This window comes from Rhineura floridana, chromosome 5 (genome assembly GCF_030035675.1).
Source record: "Rhineura floridana isolate rRhiFlo1 chromosome 5, rRhiFlo1.hap2, whole genome shotgun sequence".
In the NCBI taxonomy this organism is placed as follows: domain Eukaryota; kingdom Metazoa; phylum Chordata; class Lepidosauria; order Squamata; family Rhineuridae; genus Rhineura; species Rhineura floridana.
The window spans coordinates 69037776-69055578 of NC_084484.1; the positions used below are offsets into that span (position 1 = coordinate 69037776).

The window sequence follows — 17803 nt, forward strand, 5'->3', positions numbered from 1 at the left end:
CTAGTTTGCAGAGATACTTCTGAAGTTCTTCGGTCTGCTTTGGATTTCACCATCCTGACCAATTGGGTGTCATCCATAAACTTGCTTACCTCACTACTCAGCCCTGGCTCCGGTTCATTTATTAGTAAGTTAAATAGCACAAGGTCTCCCAACAGAAATCCTTGGGAATCTCCATTGTTTATATCCTTCCATTATGAAAACATTCCATTTATTCCCAGCAGCTGCTTCCTGTTCTTTAGCCATTTTCTGATCCATACAAAGATGAGGCTGCTTATCATGCAAGTTCTACATTTTTAGTTTAGAGAAAAGGCGGGTCAGAGGAGACATGATAGAAGTGTATAAAATTATGCATGGCATTGAGAAAGTGGATAGAGAAAAGTTCTTCTCCCTCTCTCATAATACTAGAACTCGTGGACATTCAAAGAAGCTGAATGTTGGAAGATTCAGGACAGACAAAAGGAAGTACTTCTTTACTCAGCGCATAGTTAAACTATGGAATTTGCTCCCACAGGATGCAGTAATGGCCACCAGCTTGGATGGCTTTAAAAGAAGATTAGACAAATTCATGGAGGACAGGGCTATCAATGGCTACTAGCCGTGATGGCTGTGCTCTGCCACCCTAGTCAGAGGCAGCATGCTTCTGAAAACCAGTTGCCGGAAGCCTCAGGAGGGGAGAGTGTTCTTGCACTCGGGTCCTGCTTGCGGGCTTCCCCCAGGCACCTGGTTGGCCACTGTGAGAACAGGATGCTGGACTAGATGGGCCACTGGCCTGATCCAGCAGGCTCTTCTTATGTTCTTATGTTCTTATGTACATTTGGTGAGGACTTGAAGTTTTATCAAAAGCTTTTTGGAAGTTCTAGTATATCATGTTTACCAGATAGCTACACATTTATTGACATTCTCAAAGAATAGTTGAAAACTGGTTATCATGAAGAGGTTTCTAAGTGTGTTCAACCAAAACATATGAAGGTCTAAACAGGGCACTGGAGGCAGGGCTTGGGGCCCATAGATGTCCAGCAAATGCCTCTATAGTGTTGGTCTCACTAAATACATACAGTAAAATGTTTCACAGGTTCTGTTTGTGCCAGGGATGAGGGACCTGTGGCCATCTAGATGTTACTGGACTCCAACTCCTATCAGCCACCAGCATGGTCAGTGGTCAAGGATGATGGTAGATGCAGAACAGGATGGGGGGAACCACAGGCCCAGGGACTGAACGTGGCCCTTCTGGCCTCTCTATGTGACTCTCAGGACTCTCCCAAGGCAACACCTACTCCCAGAATACCTCTCACTGACCCTGCTCTATGTCCTCCTAAAGTGTTTTTACTTGGCTGGAATGTGTCCATGAACTTTGACAATGCCTCTTGTTTTCCTGGATGGAGAGATGTGTGTGTAGAAACCTCTGACTTTTGCATGCGTGGAATGTGGCTTACTTTACCAAGGTAAGAGTCACATTCGTTGCTCTACCCACTTTAGCCTCTGGCCCCACCCACCACTGGCATGTGGTCCACGGAAGGTTGTTCATGTGGCAATGCAGCCTTCAGTCTGGAAAAAGTTCCTTGCCACTGTTTAGTCCAACAAAATCTGAAGGCCACAGGTTCACCACCCCTGATTCATTCTTTTCATTATGGCATAGGTAGATTGGATAAGGTGATGGGGATCTGACAATCAAGGGTCATAATTTGGCATTTTGGTAAATCCACCATTTTGAAGATATCTCTTCTCCCTACCCTACTAATACTTGCCTACTGACCTTTCACTGTCTCTCTCTCCCCCCCCACCCGACCCCTGAAATTACTTTTTAGTTGATGTAAATGTGAATTAGGAATAGAAATGGTCAAATCTGATCTCAGAGAGGGAAATATGCATCCCATTTTTACTTTTCAGAAAATGTACCAGTTTTCTTTTAAGAAAAATTCTCAACTTTTCCTTCACAATTTTATGTGGTCCCTTGAACAAAGAGTTGGGGTTGGAAGGGGGACACATAAGTTATGAAACTCGCCACGTGTAAGTCACATCTCTTAGCCTACACTGACCAGTTGGGAAGATTGTTTTGCCGTTAAGTTAGGATGAAATAAACCAAACAAAATGCTTAAAACCTGCATACATCAAGGATTATTGTTCTTAACATTTCTAAAACATAAATGGCAACTTCAATTATATTTATGAATTCTCCATTGAGCACTTTTTATTCTCCCTCTGTCCCCTCCTAATTTTCTTCCTCTCCTTCACACAGACATACTGAGTGGGCTTTCAGTAACTGTTAATTACAGGAATACTGCCAATAAAATCTCATTTCTATCAGACAGCAAGCATCTCCCACCCCGCTTGCAATTCAGATCAGGGGACTACTAAAGCAAACAGAATGCAACCCATTAAAAAGTGAGAGAGCTGAATATATAACCCTGTCAGATGTGGGGATCAAAATGGCTCATAACATGAGTGCTTCACAAACATCGCTTGAGTACACCTGGGCTGCATGGCGACAAAGAAGAGCTGCAGGCTGGATTGCTCAGAATGGCTCAGTGCTATTTTTGTGTAGTTGGCCTGGTTTTAAAACTTCCCCCCCTTTTCTAGATTTCCAGGGAGTTAAGTATACACATTGCTAGGCACATAAAAGACTCATGTCACTCTTTTTTTTTTTAACCTGAAGGTTGTAAAATGGCAGGATGACAGAAGCTTCTCTCACATTAAACAGAGCTGCTGTCCCACACAGGTGGATCTGTTCTACACAGTGGGCGATTCAACTCATCAAAGAACAGCCCCTCATCTTTAAAGGACATAGCAGCTGTGTTAAAGACCCGTCAAAAACAGCAGCATGCACTTTCCTGTCTCCATGCAAAGAAACGGTCATTACAAAATCATTTCCATTTGGAAACTGATCAAGCATCTTTTCCTTCTCATTCACAGCTTCCTCTTAGTGACTGCTGATGTAACTTCAGCCTGATATGCTCATATTAAGAGAACAATTTTATTTTTGGCAAACATATCTTTGGGGGGGACCAAACAGTAGTATAGTTTATTTATTTTATTAAATAATAATAAGCAGGCTGTTGAAGAATGCTGACTTTATTGAACAGGTTCAAGAGGCCATTTACCCAACTGTGCTGCACAAATGTGGAACTTTTTTTACTTGATAATACAGTCAAAACTAAATAATAACATTTCAGTTGGATGGGAATAGATACCATACACAAAAGAAATTACTTTCATTTTTACCTATCACATACAACACTCAATTTTTATTTGCACTGGTTTAATTTAAGTATTATTAGTAGTAGCAGTAAACAGTTACATTTTCCATTAACTCTAGTACTGAAATATTCTGATATACTCAACACATAGATTTAAAGGTAACTATTTGTAATGTAATGAGCTAGCAACTTTCCTCATATGTCTAGACTATATTATGACCTGGAAGTGTTATAGAATTAACGAGAAACTACTGGAAAGAAGCATCATGAGAGAAAGGTTTCCCAATACAATTATAAACCAAAGACAAATGAAATTACATTTGCATATATTCCCCATAGTTATGAAGAAAGAAATGGCCATTTCTAAAGAATCAAATCAGAATCAAACCTCAACAGCATAGAAATCCATTGGCTATTAATTTTGTTGCTATTATACTACCAGAATACATGTGCTTGTGTAATTATTGATAGGTAAATTATATGCAACTCTTTTATACATGGTAAGATTTACGTAATGCTAACTAATAATGTATAGTCCTATGCCAGAATAAGGCTGCAATCCAATACACACTAACCTGAGAGTAAGTCCCATTGAACCTAATGGAGCTTACTTCTGAATATATATGTAATGGATTGCAGCCTAAGAGATCAAGGGCCACTCTGCCATGGGACACAATTATCTATAGAACAGGAAAGTCATGTAGGAAAGAAGGAAGGAAAGGTTTTCATCCAATGAACAAAACTGAATGATGCAATCAACCATATCCTGTTCCAATAATAGCAAGAAAACCATTTATGTCTCAGTGCTTCTATTGGTATTACATAAGAAATATATGTTCTGGCCTTCAATTAATTAAAAATCTGCACTAAACTCCATATTGCAGAGGTTCCTGCAGATGAGAAGAAAGTAGCAATCTGAATGATTGCCGTATGACAATGCTGCCAATCACACTGCCCTTTCCTTTCAAACCATGCCATCTCTATGTTGCAATATATGCCCCACCTTAAACATACAGATTCAAAGGCTTCTCTCTGCCTATAGGAACACCTTCCTTAGTAACAGTTACAGCAAGGGTATCCTCTCTCCCTCCTCACTTCTTCCTCATCGTTTTTATAAAATTAAGTATCTACAGAAGAGCAGGAAACTGGATTACATCTCAAGGACTGCAATGCTCTCTACGAAACACACACATACACGCACACACACACACAACAAAGAAAAAACTTGGCAGCAAAATCAAAGACAGTTAGTGGGGTGGATTCAATAGCTGTATCAGTCTTTGTGTCTGGTTACTGAATCACCAAACCTGCTATGGTTTAATCTGGAACAGTTGATTTCTCAAACATAACCGAGAGCTGAAGCTCTTTTTTTATTATTATTCGCTTGTATATCCTTTGACATCACTGCTAGATCTAGTCTCAAGCACAACCAATTCCTGCCCTTACTGGAATTCTCTCTCTCTCTCACACACACATAAACTTTGGAATCTCATAAGCTCTTCTCTTTCTCAAGAAGACATACTCAATGGAAAGAAGACTTGGCCTGGGTGAATATCCCATGATTTCTAAAACAATCCTGCTTTTGTCATTTGCAAAACAGACATACAATGAGTCTTTTTAAGATACAGAGAGAAGTGCATGGAAGTAAAACCATTCAAGCAATTGCCCAAACCCCTTCCAAAAAATAAATAAAATACACATCATTAAGAAGTGTCCACACTACCACCTTGTGGAATCTTCTTGCAAGAGCAACACCTGCTTCTTTCTACCAAAATAAGAAGCAAAAAAGATAAGAAATAAAGTTGTTCTTATTGAGTATGACAATTATTACAACACTAGGGTTGATAAAGGTGATGTTATTGTTGGTCTTCAGAATGAAAATGTCACACCATCTAGCAATAGAGACAACTGACCTGGCTTTATTTATTCACCCTCCCCTGTATTCACCCTCCTTGCAATAATTCACTATCATAGTGCTAAACCACGAGAATCATAATTTACCAGTCACTGAACACAGCCACTTTCCAATGGATTCCTCCCTGCACTCAGACTGGAAATCAGGAAATTGCAACCTGTAAATCTCCAAAAACCGGGAACCCCAGCTAGGGAAAATCCAGTTTCTTCCCAGCTTAGTGTACCTACTCAGATGATACTTTAAGCAGAGGATACTCCATTGGTGGGTGTTCTTCATCTCTAGGACTTCCTGTCTCATCTCTGGTTCATATTAACCCCTAGGCACAGAGCCTATCAAGCAGGATCACTAACTGTTGCTGCTGGAGGGGGAAGTGCTGCTTTTCAGGTTGGTGACTTCACTTTACTTTACCCTTAGGTTGTAGCTGCAGCAATGGCAGCCGTGATCACCTGGCAAATGGCTGGAAAACACGGGGGAACAAGTGGAAAGGCAACTTAGCCTGAAAAACCGGCCACAAAGCTAGGCACTGCAAGGAAGGCAAGGGATTATCCAAAAGTGCCTGACATTGAACTATTGTGAGATGAACTATGGTTAGAAAGTAGATCGTTTAACCCGACCAGCCGGCCCTGGACCTGTGTGGCTGGATCCTCATGGTACCAGAGAATCGCAGATGTGGGGGAGACCTGTCAGCATCAGGGGCTTACAAGCGCCTGCAGTGGTTTGACAGGAGGTGGGTGCGGGAAAGCTCTGGGTTTTTTCTCCCTGACCCCTTATTCCTTCATTTCAAGCTTACGCGTCAGAGAGGTCCCACACACAGGCTAGGAGAGGGGTGAGGCAGCCGCTTAGCCAAAGATAGAGGAGGGGGGGCAGCGGTTTGGCGGCCGAGCTTCCGACCCCCTTCACGGGTGGCTGCAGGAGGGGATAGATCATCATTCACGGCGCCCTGCAAAATGAAAAGCGCGCTTCGGGGGGGGGGTTATCGGAAAACGAAAGCAGCTGCAGTGCAGAGAAGGAGGGGGAGGCCTCGAGGAGCGGCGGCAGCCCCTGGATGATGGGCATTTAGGCGGAGAGCCGGAGGAGCGGCGAGAGAATCCCTTCCGGGCTTCTTAACTTTTCACTGGAAAGTCAGGAGTTGCCAGTTTTGATCAGCCATTCCAGGCAGCAGAGGGGGCCGCCTTCGCCACCCAGTTGTTGGAAGGGGCAAAGCGATCTGGACAGACAAATTCCCTCCCTTCACAGAGGACCCCGCAATCCTGTCATTCTCTCCATTCCCAGCCGCCTCCCTCCCTAGCCGTCCTGCCCCCTTCGTAGCAGGCCATTCATCTTGCCCTTCCCCTTTATTTATCCCCCCCATCACAAAAACGAATAAGAGGGCTGATGGAGAAAGGGGGGAAAAGGAACCCACCCAAATGCCACTCTGGAGATCGATTACGCGTGTTATCTCATGCAAGCATCCCCCGGCAAAGGAAAGGGGGGGAGAGAAAGGACTTGCTTAATGCTTGCAGAAAACCCAAAATCCCTAGCAAACAATTTCTTCCCAGGGAATAAAAAAGGAAGGACGAAGGGTAAATCAAAGTTCAACATGCCTGCTTTGCAATTCCCCCAACAGCCCAAACAACAGGGCATTAAGGGACTGCTCCCTCGCACAATCTCTGCTCTCCCCGCGTTGCAGAAACTGTAGCAATGCTCTGTCTGTACTGCAGATATTTACCCCCCTGTTCTCTCTCTCTCCCGCCACACTCCTCTGTTTATTTGTCTGTAAGGCAGAGCTACTTTGTAAACATCTCACACAGAGCCCCAGAGCCTTCCTAAATAGCTGACTGCAGCAAAGTGGCCCCCATCAGCTAATCACGGCGGTCCAGAGGGAGGAGGAGGAGGAGGAGGCACACGAAGAGAGAGACAGACACAGACATACATGACGTGGAAATCATCCAGAATGGTGAGAGGAGAAAAAGAGACAGAAGTATTTCCTTTTTTGCAATAAAGAGGGTGGCAATGCCCTCCCCCCCCAAAAAAAAACAGCGCAGAGATGACTGCAGCAAACCAAGTCCTCCTCTAGAGTACCAGCTACAAACCAAGAAGGGGGGGATGGAAGGGGTAAAAAAAGGCAGACCTCTCTATGTACCTACCTTGACTGAGGAACTTGCGGCTGTGTAGGGATCCTTTGCAAGCCTGTTTCTCCCAGTCGAAATCTAGCCGAACATCACACAGGAGGGTCTGCCGGAGTCCAGCGTCTTCCCTCACCCCCGCCGCTTGTGTGTGAAATCCAACACGGTTTTTTCTCGACCAAAGGAATGCAACAGTCTCCAAAAGAAGAGCGGCGGCGGAGCAATCAAACAAACAAACAGCAATAAAAACCGGCAGGAACAACCCTAGGTTTGAAAGACTCCGGTGCCTTCTCTTGCAAATGACCTACATTCAAGAGGCAAATTCGTTACCATCAGCAGCGGCGGAAGAACTGGGTCTGTGAGTAAGAGCTCTGATTGCCTGCGCAGGGAGACAAGCGACAGCGAGAGGGAGAGAGAGACTGATCGGCAAGGAAAAGCGAGAATGAAGAGGGAGAGGGGTCCAAGCTGTGCCAGTCTCTCTCCTTCTGCTATTGGACCAAACGGAATGAAATTTACCAAGCCGGCAGCCAATAGATCTCTGCAGTCTGCCCCATCGCTACAGAAACCATCTCTACATCTACAACCTAGTGCGAAGAGCATCTACTCCTAGTGCAAACCAGCTGTAACAGAACGATCAAGGGTGTCTGTATGGTTGAACAGGTGGACAGTTTACACAGGTAGAAATAAAAAGGGGGTATATAAAGAAAGGCGCCTCCTCTGCCCATCCCTGACTCTTTTTCTGTTTCAGCTTCTCTTACTTAACACACCTTTAGCCCTTTAGTGCCATATCTGCTAAAATTGTGTTTCCGTTACAAGCAGTGAGTATCTGTCAGAGACCAACAAACTTGCCCCAATAGTAACAAATAGTCACAATGGTAACAAATTACTGTTCCCGATGGCATGAAAAATTCCATTGCTGATATAGTCACATGAGTAGCACACGCACACACATTTCTCATACAAGTCTCCATGTGCTTTTTCTAGCACAGTATAATGGATCATGTGCAGGAGGCTATGGAAATGGGAAGTTGTGGAATTCCCAGCCTCCTAAATGCAACGGGCACCTTCATTGCATAGCGTTCCTCATATGCTGAAGACACATCTCTTTACCATGGCCTTTGACACCTGAGAAATGTTTTTAGGACCCACATTTTTTGTTGACTCAACTGACTGTTAAAACTTTTAACTGATTTTAATATTGTATTTTTACATTATTGTAACCCTCCCTGGGACCTTATGGTGAAGGGCAGGTAAAAAAAAAAATTAAAAAATGATGATGATGATGGTTCCTCTTTTTCACTGAGACTAGCAGTGCAATCCAGTATGTACTTACTCAGAAGTAAGCTCCATTGGGTTCAATGGCACTTACTCCCAGGTAAGCATATATTGGATTGCAGCCTAAGACTGTGATGGATCAGTAAACGGGGGTTATTTCAACCCATTTTACTTTCATAGACCCACCATTAGACCTGGTACCACAACTGAGGTTATTCTGAGTAGAGGAATTTAGGTCTACTTGTGTAGCAGCAAATTTTGAAAGGCAGGGACTCATCATGACAGCCATCATAGCCATGTCCCCAAGGATAATCCAAAAGTACAGGCAGCTGTGGTTGTGGGCCCCTCCCCCGAGAGCAGCAGCAATACATGGCATAATGACAATACCCAGATTCTTAGGATCAGCTGACAGGCATAGAATAGTAAGCTGTCAAAAGATGGTGTAGCAGTTAGTATGTTGGAACTTGGTTGGGGAGACCAGGTTTCACATCCCTGATCAGCCATCTGGCATGACTGCAATCCTATTAGGCTTATTTTCCTCATGCTCTGACTTCTTGTATGCTAAACAATAAATCTTGAAAGCCTCATTATCACCGCATTCACTTGACAGATCAAAGAGGGTTTGTCAACTACTCTGCCATATAATATAATCACTCCTACTCTAGACGAAAGTTGCAGAGCTGCATTCTTCTCTCCACACACACACACAATTTCTGCCCCACTAACCACTGTTTAAGACTATTCTTTGGCCCTGGCAGCCACTTCCTCCTGAAACCACACACAGGTAAGAAAAAACCCTAAAATATTTCACCCTTGTGGTTTGCTGTGACACCATGGCTAGTAACACCAGGTTGCTTGAGAGACATGCTAGACTTCAGAAGTTCTCATCCTGGCATGGGAGCGAGTGCATGAGCAGCCTAAGCCACACCCCATGTTGTTTAAGTGCCTAGAGGGATACGGTTATCCCTGGATATAAACTATATCGGAAGGACAGGGAAGGACGTATTGGTGGCGGAGTCGCTCTATACGTGAAAGAAGGCATTGAATCCAGCAAGCTTGAAACCCCAAAAGAGGCAGACTCCTCCACAGAATCGTTGTGGGTGGTGATACCATGCCCCAGGAGGGACTTAATACTGGGAACGATCTATCGTCCCCCTGATCAAAATGCTCAGGGAGACCTTGAAATGAGATATGAAATTGAGGAAGCATCCAAACTAGGAAATGTGGTAGTAATGGGTGACTTCAACTACCCGGACATAGACTGGCTGCATATGTGTTCCAGTCATGACAAAGAAGCAAAGTTTCTAGATATTCTAAATGACTATTCCCTAGACCAGTTGGTCATGGAACCGACCAGAGGGACGGCAACCCTGGACTTAATCCTCAGTGGGGACCGGGACCTGGTGCAAGATGTAAGTGTTGTTGAACTGATTGGGAGCAGTGACCACAGTGCTATTAAATTAAACATACATGTAACTGGCCAATTGCCAAGAAAATCCAACACGGTCACATTTGACTTCAAAAGAGGAAACTTCACAAAAATGAGGGGATTGGTAAAAAGAAAGCTGAAAAACAAAGTCCAGAGGGTCACATCACTCGAAAATGCTTGGAAGTTCTGTAAAAACACTATATTAGAAGCTCAACTGGAGTGCATACTGCAGATCAGAAAAGGTACCGCCAGGGCCAAGAAGATGCCAGCATGGTTAACGAGCAAAGTCAAGGAAGCTCTTAGAGGCAAAAAGTCTTCCTTCAAAAAATGGAAGTCTTGTCCAAATGAAGAAAATAAAAAAGAACACAAACTCTGGCAAAAGAAATGCAAGAAGACAATAAGGGATGCTAAAAAAGAATTTGAGGAGCACATTGCTAAGAACATAAAAACCAACAACAAAAAATTCTATAAATACATTCAAAGCAGGAGACCATCTAGGGAGGCGATTGGACCCTTGGATGATAAGGGAGTCAAAGGTGTACTAAAGAACGATAAGGAGATTGCAGAGAAGCTAAATGAATTCTTTGCATCTGTCTTCACAGTGGAAGATATAGGGCAGATCCCTGAACCTGAACTAACATTTGCAGGAAGGGATTCTGAGGAACTGAGACAAATAGTGGTAACGAGAGAGGAAGTTCTAAGCTTAATGGACAATATAAAAACTGACAAATCACCGGGCCCGGATGGCATCCACCCGAGAGTTCTCAAAGAACTCAAATGTGAAATTGCTGATCTGCTAACTAAAATATGTAACTTGTCCCTTGGGTCCTCCTCCGTGCCTGAGGACTGGAAAGTGGCAAATGTAACGCCAATCTTCAAAAAGGGATCCAGAGGGGATCCCGGAAATTACAGGCCAGTTAGCTTAACTTCTGTCCCTGGAAAACTGGTAGAAAGTATGATTAAAGCTAGATTAACTAAGCACATAGAAGAACAAGCCTTGCTGAAGCAGAGCCAGCATGGCTTCTGCAAGGGAAAGTCCTGTCTCAGTAACCTATTAGAATTCTTTGAGAGTGTCAACAAGCATATAGATAGAGGTGATCCAGTGGACATAGTGTACTTAGACTTTCAAAAAGCGTTTGACAAGGTACCTCACCAAAGACTTCTGAGGAAGCTTAGCAGTCATGGCATAAGAGGAGAGGTCCTCTTGTGGATAAGAAATTGGTTAAGAAGCAGAAAGCAGAGAGTAGGAATCAACGGACAGTTCTCCCAATGGAGGGCTGTAGAAAGTGGAGTCCCTCAAGGATCGGTATTGGGACCTGTACTTTTCAACTTGTTCATTAATGACCTAGAATTAGGAGTGAGCAGTGAAGTAGCCAAGTTTGCTGACGACACTAAATTGTTCAGGGTTGTTAAAACAAAAAGGGATTGCGAAGAGCTCCAAAAAGACCTCTCCAAACTGAGTGAATGGGCAGAAAAATGGCAAATGCAATTCAATATAAACAAGTGTAAAATTATGCATATTGGAGCAAAAAATCTTAATTTCACATATACGCTCATGGGGTCTGAACTGGTGGTGACCGACCAGGAGAGAGACCTCGGGGTTGTAGTGGACAGCACGATGAAAATGTCGACCCAGTGTGCGGCAGCTGTGAAAAAGGCAAATTCCATGCTAGCGATAATTAGGAAAGGTATTGAAAATAAAACAGCCAATATCATAATGCCATTGTATAAATCTATGGTGCGGCCGCATTTGGAATACTGTGTACAGTTCTGGTCGCCTCATCTCAAAAAGGATATTATAGAGTTGGAAAAGGTTCAGAAGAGGGCAACCAGAATGATCAAGGGGATGGAGCGACTCCCTTACGAGGAAAGGTTGCAGCATTTGGGGCTTTTTAGTTTAGAGAAAAGGCGGGTCAGAGGAGACATGATAGAAGTGTATAAAATTATGCATGGCATTGAGAAAGTGGATAGAGAAAAGTTCTTCTCCCTGTCTCATAATACTAGAACTCGTGGACATTCAAAGAAGCTGAATGTTGGAAGATTCAGGACAGACAAAAGGAAGTACTTCTTTACTCAGCGCATAGTTAAACTATGGAATTTGCTCCCACAGGATGCAGTAATGGCCACCAGCTTGGATGGCTTTAAAAGAAGATTAGACAAATTCATGGAGGACAGGGCTATCAATGGCTACTAGCCGTGATGGCTGTGCTCTGCCACCCTAGTCAGAGGCAGCATGCTTCTGAAAACCAGTTGCCGGAAGCCTCAGGAGGGGAGAGTGTTCTTGCACTCGGGTCCTGCTTGCGGGCTTCCCCCAGGCACCTGGTTGGCCACTGTGAGAACAGGATGCTGGACTAGATGGGCTACTGGCCTGATCCAGCAGGCTCTTCTTATGTTCTTATGTTCTTTAGAGTCCAATACAGATGATCCTATTCTGTGCACGATTTACATGTGTGGAAAGAGAAAACGGCTGGCTCGTGCACTAGCCTCACTGCACCCCTGCTGTTGTGTCCCAGGCTGATTCCACCCTCGTGCTATCCACACGTTGGTGGAATATCTGAAGGGAAGAAGACTGCTGAACTTGCAAAGGCTCTCCCCCATGAGCTAGAATTCTGAATGTGCTTGGTTCTAAGCGCAGCCTATGTGCTCTTGACAGGAATGGGGAATGCAATTCCCATTCAAACATAGCCTTCACATAGAGAGATCCGTGGCCCACTGCTTTCCAGCTCCCCCCCCGTGCCTAGGCTACCCATGCACCTTGTGAAATCTGGCAGACAAAAAGGTGCAATAGGTTGTCTGTGGGGATCCCCTGGATACTGGCATGCATGGGAGAAAATTGATCATGTCCATAGTTTAAAATTATATTACAAAAGAAAGTGAATACACATATATCTACTCTTAGAATTGGGAATATACATGTAGTGCATCAGACAGAAGATGGAGTCTAGGTTTTATTATTTTGTCCAGTAATCCAACTTGGTGAAGCACAATACTTGAGAGGTCTTACTTCAGACATTGCCTTAGAATATATGCTGACTTTGTCCTTTCCCCTTTGCCCTGAAAATGGGTGTAAGGTTCAAGCTAGCATTTGAACATCAATGGGAGAATAATGTTGCAAATGCACATACCAAATTTCATTGCAATATCTCAATGCTACAGGGAAATACTATATTGCGATGTGTTCAAATAACAGACAGGATCATGTTTATCTTATGTATTTAATACTTTATGTATTAATTTGTTTTATTTTGTAAAGAATAAAAATACAGCATCTGCTAAAAAGCCAAGAGAAGCATATGTTCTTTGTTCTGAGCCTCAACATGCGCAGTATCGGCACTGGCACAATAAGAATGTTCCTTGGAAGGGAATTCCACAACCAGGGAGCCATCGCAGAAAGGACGCCCTTTCTGGTCACCTCTGAAGGCAGTGACACCCTTCAAAGCACCTCTGATGAAGGCAAGGGCTGTAGTTCAGTAGTAAAACATTCTGTGGGCAGAAGGGCCCAGTTCAATCACTAGCATCTCCAGGTACCTGCCTGAAACCCTGGACAGCCACTGCTGATTAGACAGTACTGAGCTAGATGGACCAATGGCCTAACTTAAGGTAAAGCAGCTTCCTAGGAATTCAAATAACAAGCAGGTTCATGCTTGATTTTCTTTATTTAATAATTTATCTTCGTTTATAAAGTAACATTTTATGTAGCATTTAAGAGTGCAAATTTAACACAAAACTACCGTTCTTTAAAGCTAAGCCGCTATAATAACAAGCAGTTCATCATTCTGCTAGAAAAAAATAACTATATCTAAATAGAATGGCATTTACAAATAAAGTAATTAAAATAGTATTAAATAGTATTCTTACCTATTCTTATCAATAGGCAAAAATAACCCATCCTTTTAAAATATGGTACTGGACTGCATAAAGCATTGCACATCTGAACTCCTGTTAACTTATAGATGTGAATCAACATTCAATATTGTGATAATAATTACAAACCAGTAGTCAGACAGGCATTAAAAGTACATAGCTGATGAAAAACATAACTCCACGTATGTCATCCTTATCTACTTTCTACACTTAATTCCACTGTTTTACAGGAGGACAGCTTCTCTACAGGGAAATTTCCCATCAATGCTGCTGGATTTACAACTACATGTACACGAAAACACTTAGATTGCCTTGAGACCCCCTACTCTAATATGCCCTGTATTCAGTAATAAACATATATTCATTTCTTTAATAAATGCATTTTCTGCTTTTCAGAAAATTTCTCATAAGGTGGTAAAAACTAATATATGTCAAACAAACATGATTTTATTTATTTAAGTCATTTAGGGCACAATCCAACTCACCTTTCTGCCTGGCTGGGGTGAGTTGGATGCCTCAGAGTGCTGGCTGTGCCAGAAGGTTCCCAGCTGCACTAGGCTTCTCTGGCCTCTGCCGGCAGCAGCCGTCTGCCACGGCAGAGATGTGACTCTGCCAGGAGCCTGCCAGTGCTGTCAGGGGTCCTCCAGGGTCAGCCAGCCCAGAGAACAGAGTGCCAGCAGAAGCCCTGAAAATGGGACATTCTGGAGGTGTGGTGGGGGCGGAGCCACAGGGGGGAAATTACACAAGATCCTTCTTGCGTCCAGATCCCTCCCCTGGGTCCAGAACCCCCTGCAAACTCCAAAAGGCAAGTGCAGTATCCATTGTGGCCTATGGGGAGCGCTTCCTCCCTGGGAGGCCTGTTTGCAAAAGCAGATACTTCCTGGCTGGCTCGGGCGTGAGGCTCCTAATGGAGCCTGCATTCAGCTGGGCCAGTGGCTCCCTAGCAGGAGGAGGATCCTGCCTAGCTTTCCACCGGCTCTTCCTCTGCTGGCCCTCCCTCCGCCAGCTTCCCAACAGTTGGATTGCTCTGCCCTAGACCGAACACTCTCAATAGATCTTGAAGCAGATCTATGAAACATTCCAATAAAACCCAGAAAATCAATAAATTATACTGATTATGCACAGTCTCTATTGTCTTTTCGGCACCTACTGAAGACCTTCCTTTTTCAACAAGCCTGTCAACAAGTTTTGAGATATTTTATGGAAAGCGATTCATAAATGGAATTAAATAAATAAATGCTCAGGTAAAATACTTGGAACCCAAAGCTAATAAAACAACCCACAATTACTGAGATATAGCCAAGCCCAACAGTAAAAAAAAAGATCCACCAATTAACTCCTCCTTCAAGGAAAAAACCTGCAAAAATCACAATACTAAATGTCAAAATCTTTCTGAAAAGTCTGCAGTGTTGTGGTCTAATGGAGCCTGCTTGGCGATGAATTCCATGCCTTGAGGCTGCCAGGGAGAATATGCCCTCAGTCTAATGCTTATCAATTATACTACTCCTAGTAATGGGCAAATGAGAAGGGTCTCTGTTGCTAGCCTCAAAGAATGGGCAGGTTCATCTGGAAATTGGTGGTCCTTTGAGTAACTTGGAATTGTTATGGAAATTGTCCTTCACATATTTTATCTTGTAATCCTTACATCAACCCACTATTTTTTATCTCCATATTGCAGATTGGGGCTTGCCTAAGGCCACTCGTGAGTTCATGGCAGAGGCAACATTTGGATTCATCACTTTTTGATCCAGTATTTTAGTCACTGTGTTACACTAGTTTTCCTCAGATATGTGGCATATACAGCCTTCCAGAATTGAATGTACAAATGACATCGTAAAACTGTCAACTGTCATTATTTATGAAGTCAAATTGCCAGTTAAAATATAGCTAGAGAATGGATTTTGTTTAAATCAACATGACCAAATGAAGGTAAGAAGTTTCCAATTTTTTGTTCCAAATGTTCCTTGATGCATTTTCTATGGCCATTTGCTCTGTGAAGCTAATAAAGATGCAGAGACAATTAATGGAATTACAAACTGAGGAATAACTTGATCTATCAGGCTAAATTCAAATTAGTGTGAATCACTCATTATTGTGATAGGGAAAAATTGATTCAGTTCATATTTAAATATGAACTTACCTAATTCACACTTTCTGAAACAATACATGAAACAAAATGCAGCCTTCCTTCAAAATTAACACTTTTCCGAATTTTGCAACGCAGTTCTCCAGCCAAGTAATGTGTACAAAAATTCATATACTGTAGTAAAGTGTCCATAAAAATGCATATAAGCAAAACCAACATACACACATGCATTATATTAGGCAAAACTGCTTTGCAAAAATGTGCATATTAGGCAAATTGCATACAGGAATGTGTAAACTAGGAAAAATTCACACTAAAACGCTGATGATTTTCATGAGGATTTTTCTTTAAAAAATTACAACCTTATGTGGAAATGTGAAAAACTGAACTTAATATTGGAAAAATGAGAAACCCAAATTGGCAAATTTGCCCATCACTGAGTGTGATACATAGGATAGACTTGGATTTTGACTGTGGGGACCTGAGTAGATCCTTCTCAGACATGATATACTTGAGTGACTTCTCCACCTAGCCTATCAACCTCTCCCCTCAAATGCCTTCATTGCTTTAATTGCTGTAAACTGCTCAGAGAGCTTCGGCTATGGGGCGGTATAGAAATGTAATAATAATAATAATAATAAGCTCTTGGGAGGAAAAGCTGGATACAGCATGAGAGACAAATAAGCCACATAGCCTAGGCACGCAATAAAAAAACATAAGCAATCACTTCAAGGAGCCACAATCAGGCCCAATTAAATCCTCCAAAAGATTAGGTAGGTTTTACCCCTCAATAATGTCAAGGGTCTTAAAAGATGCTCTTTTTTTTTACTGTGGCCTTCAGTGACTGATGGTACTGTTAGATGTAGAGATGGTGCTATGGTCTGGTTTTGTATGTTTAGGATATTTTTATTTTTTTATTATATAGATGTTTTAAATTGTTGTCATTTATATTTTATTGATTATGTTTTGACGAGTATTTTTCTATGCTACTTAGGGAACTTAGGGAAGCAGGTTGTAACTATGTTAAATATTTTGTTAAATAATAAATATGTTACTAGAGTACTACGTCCTCAGCCTTTATCTCATGCTGTCCCTGTATCATACAACATTAGGAATTTGTGGGAGCAACAGATGAGATGTTTCTACATAAATTCCACCTGTCTTGCAGAGGTGGAGAATAGTTACGGTAACTTTGAACATCATCTTTCTGTCCCATTTGATTTCCCTCATGAGACTGATCCTCCACCATCCTTTCCAACCTTGGAAGGGACAAAGGTCAGTAAGCTTCCATCTCAACTCTTCCACTTCAATTGAGGCTTGGATGAAGTCACTCATCTTCTTGTTTTCAGGATACACAACCATTTCTACAGATCTTACCAGCTCATCTGCCAGTTACTCCTAGAGATCAGAGCTGCTGTTTATTAATCCAACACCTGGCCTTAAACTTAATGAAAGTATGGCATCTTCAACAGGTATTGTCATGATTGCAGGAATCATAGCCAGATAAGTGCAGCTCTATCCATGGATGAGCTGGGTCACATTATCTCTTCTAAGTAATTGCAATTAGAGACAACATGGGTTACGATGTGAATACAATTTTGGCAATTCTAAATCAGTTTTAAAATGATGTTCTAGCATCCTTTTAAAACACTGATTGACTGACTGCATTTATATACTTTTCTCCCAAGGCAGTTTACAATGTTAAAATACTAAAACAAATGTATTATATAAAATAATACCTTACGGTTGGATCAGTTCTAAAATATGCTTAAGATGAGCATTGTATTATGTTAACACTGATGTCTCAGAAAGATACATTAGCAGAAAAATGATTACAGCCAGAGTGTTGAGAGTTTTCTCTCACCCCCCCAATACAAATACAGTATGTGTGTGTTTTGAGGCACCATTGAAAAATCTGGTTTGTTCTGTCAAATA

At 42.4% G+C, this 17803-nt stretch overlaps 1 protein-coding gene across 3 annotated transcripts in view; it reads right to left on the reverse strand.

Annotated features, from left to right (window-relative positions):
- NLGN4X (neuroligin 4 X-linked) overlaps positions 1-7705 on the reverse strand; it is a 269400-nt gene extending 261695 nt beyond the window's left edge. The window contains exon 1 of one of the 3 annotated variants that reach the window (XM_061627057.1): positions 7236-7705. The gene's annotated coding sequence lies outside the window, so the exon portion shown is untranslated. Of the gene's footprint in view, positions 1-5336; positions 5406-7235 lie in introns of those variants that run through there. The other 2 variants (XM_061627059.1, XM_061627058.1) reach the window with 2 other exon arrangements.
- Positions 7706-17803: the final 10098 nt, after the last annotated feature.